We start from the raw sequence: 6,322 nt of genomic DNA, 5'->3' as shown, positions 1-6,322 counted from the left end.
CTCAATCCTATTCTAGGGCTAATAATTAGTCTATGGTGCAGATATACATAGTGCTGGGATTTATAATGATGACAAAGAAGTCTCTAAGATATATGCCTATTTTACAGGGGCTTATTCAGTTTGTGGGTGTAAACAAGAGTTCATTAACCCTAAAGCCTTCACGCTGTAATAGCCTCTATATTCAAGCACACTCCGCTTTTGAGTCCATATGACTAACTTGTACTGATTGGTCTTGTTGAGTCTCACTGCTGTTTCTGCCAGATGCAGCTGAACCTGCTGCCTCTAAGGCCAGTCCAGGTTTAAAAGGAGAATTAGACTTTCCCTTTCAATGGGTGGAGTAGTAAATACTGCCATGTTTAATTTTCCACAAAATGAAACAAAACAAAAACCTGTTGTATCATTCTGAGATTAGTCAGGAAAACAGAGCCTCCACATACATTATGGGAAAAAGAAGTTAGCTGTACGACCTGTCTTACACTAGTGTGGGAGAAGTCTAGGTGTGGTGGTTTGGAAGCCAGATGATCAGAGACGCAGTCACTGGTGACTGAGGCTTGAGACTCAGTCACATGGAGGAGTCGCAGGCCCTGGTGAAAGGCGGGGAGCCAGGCACATGGTAGCATCCTGCGCCCGGGAGCTCACAGAGGGGTCTGTGGAGCTGCCACACCTGGCTGTCACAGAGTCCCCGGCAGCGGTTTCTGCCTCACTGCCACCTTCCCGATTTCACATGAGTTCCTGTCGTGGGAAAACCTTCACTTGCACCCGTATGAGCAAGGAGTTCCCAGATGCTCTTCCTTTGAACGCTTGGCACTGCCCAGGAGCTCTGTGAGGACTGCTACGCGTCCCGTGTCAACACTTACTGGTGCTCTCTGGAAACCTTGCTCTATGCTGTGACGGGAAACTATAAAATCAGAGAAGCTGTAGGAAAACAAAAAACAAAAAACACATAATGACCTGTCTAGTCCTCAGCCCAGAGACACACAGGCCCTAGGACAGACAGAGTCTGCACATGATTTGGCCTGCTGTCAAGATGCTTCTGTGTTGAATATTATCCCTCTCTGGAGCCCGAGAGTGGGTTAGTCATGTGGCTTTCCATTCTAGGTAGATCAGTTGCTTTAACATGTATCCTTTTAAAACGCAAACACCCTCGAAACCATGACATGGTCTCTGACTTTAATGTAAACTCATCTTATTGACATTGCTTGCTGACATAGAAGTCCTCCTGTAAGCAGAGTTAGTGTTAGCCAGGGTGTGATGACAGAGAGGGCAATGGCACCCCACTCCAGTACACTTGCCTGGAAAATCCCATGGATGGAGGAGCCTGGTGGGCTGCAGTCCATGGGGTCGCTAGGAGTCGGACACGACTGAGCGACTTCACTTTCTCTTTTCACTTTCATGCATTGGAGAAGGAAATGGCAACCCACTCCAGTGTTCTTGCCTGGAGAATCCCAGGGACGGGGGAGCCTGGTGTGCTGCCATCTCTGGGGTCACACAGAGTCGGACACGACTGAAGTGACTTAGAATAGCATAGCATAGCATAGGGTGTGATGGATCTACAGAAAGACTCACTGAGCATCCTGTCAAGGGGTTATAAGGTACGTACTGGGGCCTCTGACGAGAAGAAGCATTGGATCACTAGGGGCATCAGACCTGGGGCCCATGGGCAGTGAGAGGGCGGCGCACAGGTGCCACCTGGGCCTAGAGGCAATGGGGAGAAAGCTCTCGGGAGAGAGGGAGGGAAGAAGATGCACATGTCACTAATGAATGACACTGTTCTTAAAAATTTGCCCCAGATTATCCATGCATATTCAGAAAGAGCCTAAACACAGAAGAATGAAGGTCACACTCTTAGGTCCATTTGATATCTTGAATTGAGCTAAGATGGCAGCCAAATTGTTACATGGCATGAATTTTTGGTGATCCATAGGCAGATTGTAGAATTAGGTAGAGCGACATCCAATGGAGATACTGTGCTCTGCTTAGTCGCTTCAGTCGTGTCCGACTCTTTGCCACTCTATGGACTGTAGCCTGCCAGGCTCCTCTGTCTGTGGGATTCCCCTGGCAAGAACACTGGAGTCGGTTGCCATGCTCTCTTCCTGAGGATCTTCCCAGGGATGAAACCCGTGTCTCTTATGTCTCCTGCCTTGGCAGGTGGGTTCTTTATCAGTAGCACACCTGGGAAGCCCCGACTCAGATGCTACCTGACTGGCAAAGCTATCTACGATCACCCCAGCCCTGGTTAACACAAAAATCCATTCCAAGTCCACTGGAAGGGGATGCTAGAGTGCCAGACACACTTTCTATCTCCTCTTCTCTGTAAATGACCCAAATGCTGTGAATTTGCCTTGCACAGCAGAAGCCAAACAGCTATGACATCTAAGCAGCCTGTAGCAGCCTGTCATGTGACGGACAGCTACTAGGGAAATTTTTCCCTCTCCCTGAGGATATCACCAGCCAGCTAGCCTCATTTATCTTTTCTCTCCATCACTTTGATCAAAGCCTCTCATTGTTCGTTGATTTAGCATTTTAAGTCTTACCTTGTATAGTTGAGTTCCCTTTTATTTACTTGCACCTGTCTAAACAAGTAATGGCAGAGTTCCTTCTTGTGTTTTTTAGCAGATAAGAAACCTTGGCAGTCATCAGCATAATCTTAATAGCCATTATCACCATCACGATGCCAATATCTATTGAGAATTATGCCCAAGGACCTTCTACGTGCTTAACGTGTTTCATCTAATTCTCAAAAGAGTTCTAAAGTTTGTAGCAGTTATTATGGGTTAACTTACTTGATTACGGTCACACCTCAGAAGCAAATTCTTGTTGGAATTCCGAACTGAAGACTGACAAGTCTTGTTTTATTGCCTGATAACTTGCTAAACTTCTCAGAAACTAAGTAATTTCAATAACCATGGGAGAGAAGTTAACAATTTCCTTATTTTTCTATTACTTTTGAAGAATCTATAGGTACTAGCTTTGTTCTTTTGACTTATATTCCATTTTTAATTCTTAAAAGAAAAAATATGCAAATTTTTCTTTATCATTACATATTTTCAATATTTCTTTGATTTTACTCTAACTTTGTTTTCAACAATATAGATCCTTCTATGTATGCATGCTTCTGAGAGTGATACTATAAATCATTCTTATTAAATTTAAGTTCATCTTCATACCCAACTCTAAAATCTTCAATAGAAATCTGGTTTTCATAATCTAGCCTAGACTAGATTGGAGACATGTTTCACAGATCTGTAAGTCTTTACATGGGATCTTAGACTAAAAAGGGCAGGTTGGGGATGAAAAGAGAAAAGATAGTTTAAAGTGGACAGCAGAGCGGTGGAGAAAAGCTTTGTGAAAAAGCCCTAGGGACAAAGGGAAGCAGAGGTCAAAGTTAAGTACTCTGGGTTTTCAGTGGTGTTTCCACCTCTGAAAATGGTGACGGGTTCAGACTTGAGGGGTGTGATAGAACCTGGAATATCAGATAGGGAGAAGGCTAAGTTTGTATGATTAATTTAGGTCTTGAGAAATATGTTCTTGGGAATATGAGGAGAGGCTCATTAATAATTTTCCCGTGTAAAGCACCCGTGGCCCCTCAGTGGGACAGACTGAAGAAACAGTACTCCTTTGTCTCTCCCTCGGCTCAGGCCTCTGTCCACACTGGAAAACCAGCTCTCAGTTCTAGCACGTGTATTGCTTTGTGTTTTGGTTCCAACTGTTTGCAGCTCAAGCTTTTTGTAATGAAAGAGACAGTGAAGTTCACGGTCAGCTCATCCAGCTGGCTCAGAGAAAGGCTGTCTCGCTGAGACACAGTGCTGGAGATTCTATTAGCATTTTCACATTTTCATGCGTTGTGGACCATTTTAAAATAATTTCCTTTTTTAAAAAATGGAAGTATAGTTGATTTACAATGTTTCAGGCGTGCAACAAAGTGATTCAATTGTGTATTTATATGAGTGGTTGTTTGTGCATTCATTTTCAGATTCTTTTCCATTACAGGTTATTATTAATATAGCATATTGAATATAGTTCCCTGTGCTTTACAAGTAGGACCTTGTTGTTTATCTTTTTTATATATAATAGTATGTATCTGTTAATCTCAAATTCTTACTTTATCTCTCCGCCCCTCTCCCCTTTGGTAACCATAAGTGTGTTTCCTATGTCTGTGAATCTATTTCTGTTTTGTAAATGAGTTCATTTTTATCATATTTTTAAGATTCTACGTAGAAGTGATATCATATGATAGTTCTGTCTTTCTCCGACTGATTTAGTGTGGTGATCTCTAGGTCCATTTATGTTGTCACAAATGGCATTATTTCATTGTTTTTAAATGGCTGAGTAATATTCTACTGTGTATTGATGGGCATTTAAGTTGCTCCCAAGTTTGTAAATGGTGTTGCTGTGAACATTGGGGTATATGGATCTTTTCGAATTAGAGTCTTCATCTTTTCTGGATATAAGCCCAGGAATGAGATTGCTGGATCATATGGTAGCTCTATTTTTACTTTAAGCAACCTCCATATTGTTTTCCATAGTGGTTGTACCAACTTACATTCCAATTCGTAGAAGGGTTCATTTTCTCATTGTGGACCATTTTTTTTTCCTGGTAATTTTCTCCTTTTTAGGCGCTTTGTTTTCAAATTGTCTTCTTATAAGGAATTCTGAAAGAGATGGGAATACCAGACCACCTGACCTGCGTCTTGAGAAACCTATATGCAGGTCAGGTAGCAACAGTTAGAACTGGACATGGAACAACAGACTGGTTCCAAATAGGAAAAGGAGTACGTCAAGGCTGTATATTGTCACCCTGCTTATTTAACTTATATGCAGAGTACATCATGAGAAACGTTGGGCTGGAAGAAGCACAAGCTGGAATCAAGATTGCCGGGAGAAATATCAATAACCTCAGATATGCAGATGACACCACCCTTATGGCAGAAAGTGAAGAGGAACTAAAAAGCCTCTTGGTGAAAGTGAAAGAGGAGAGTGAAAAAATTGGCTTAAAGCTCAACATTCAGAAAACGAAGATCATGGCATCTGGTCCCATCACTTCCTGGCAAATAGAGGGGAAACAATGGAAACAGTGTCAGACTTTATTTTTCTGGGCTCCAAAATCACTGCAAATGGTGACTGCAGCCATTAAATTAAAAGACACTTACTCCTTGGAAGGAAAGTTATGACCAACCTAGATAGCATATTAAAAAGCAGAGACATTACTTTGCCAACAAAGGTCTGTCTAGTCAAGGCTATGGTTTTTCCAGTGGTCATGTATGGTCACAAGTCAAACTTGTGAGAGTTTGACTGTGAAGAAAGCTGAGCGCCAAAGAATTGATGCTTTTGAACTGTGGTGTTGGAGAAGACTCTTGAGAGTCCCTTGGACTGCAAGGAAGTCTAACCAGTCCATCCTAAAGGAGATCAGTCCTGGGTGTTCATTGGAAGGACTGATGCTGAAGCTGAAACTCCAGTACTTTGGCCACCTGATGGGAAGAGCCGACTCATTTGAAAAGACCCTGATGCTGGGAAAGATTGAAGGCAGAAGGAGAAGGGGACGACAGAGGGTGAGATGGCTGGATGGCATCACTGACTCGATGGACATGAATTTGAGTGAACTCTGGGAGTTGATGATGGACAGGGAGGCCTGGCGTGCTGGGATTCATGGGGTCACAAAGAGTCGGATACGACTGAGTGACTGAACTGAACTGAACTGAAGGAATAGTTTGTGACTAAGTCATTTACATTATGCTGTGGACTGAATGTGTTTTCTTAACATTCATATGTTGGATCTCTAACCTCTCTTGGACTTCCAGGCCTCAGAACTGTGAGAAATAAATGTCTGTTATCTGAGCATCTGGGCTTCCCTGGTGGCTCAGACAGAAAGAATCTGCCTGCAATGTGGGAGACTTGGGTTCGATCCCTGGGTTGGGAAGATCCCTGGAGAAGGGAATGGCTACCCATTCCAGTACTCCTGCCTAGAAAATCCAATGGACAGAGGAACCTGGCAGGCTACAGTCCGTGGGGTTGCAAAGAGTCAGACACAACAGAGCAACTGACACTTTCTTGTACTATCTGAGCGTCCAGTCAATGACAGTTTATTATAACAGCCCAAACAACTGAAAGTTGTGAAATCCTTGGGGGAACTAAAACCCTTTCAAATCAGTAAAAATCAATTGAGAGTAGCATAATATGGAAACAATACAAGCTTTGAAGTCAAGCAGAGTTGTAATTGTCCTTGAGTATCAGTTTCCTAATCAGAAGGATAGAGATAATTATTTCTAAATATTCATACATATAAAATAAGTATACTTCTTAAACACTAGGCTTGGTATATGAT

Source organism: Bos grunniens, chromosome 18, assembly GCF_055505025.1.
Source record: "Bos grunniens cultivar Pamir isolate PY7600 chromosome 18, Bosgru_T2T1.0, whole genome shotgun sequence".
NCBI lineage: Eukaryota > Metazoa > Chordata > Mammalia > Artiodactyla > Bovidae > Bos > Bos grunniens.
Note: the sequence above shows the minus strand (reverse complement) of the source record.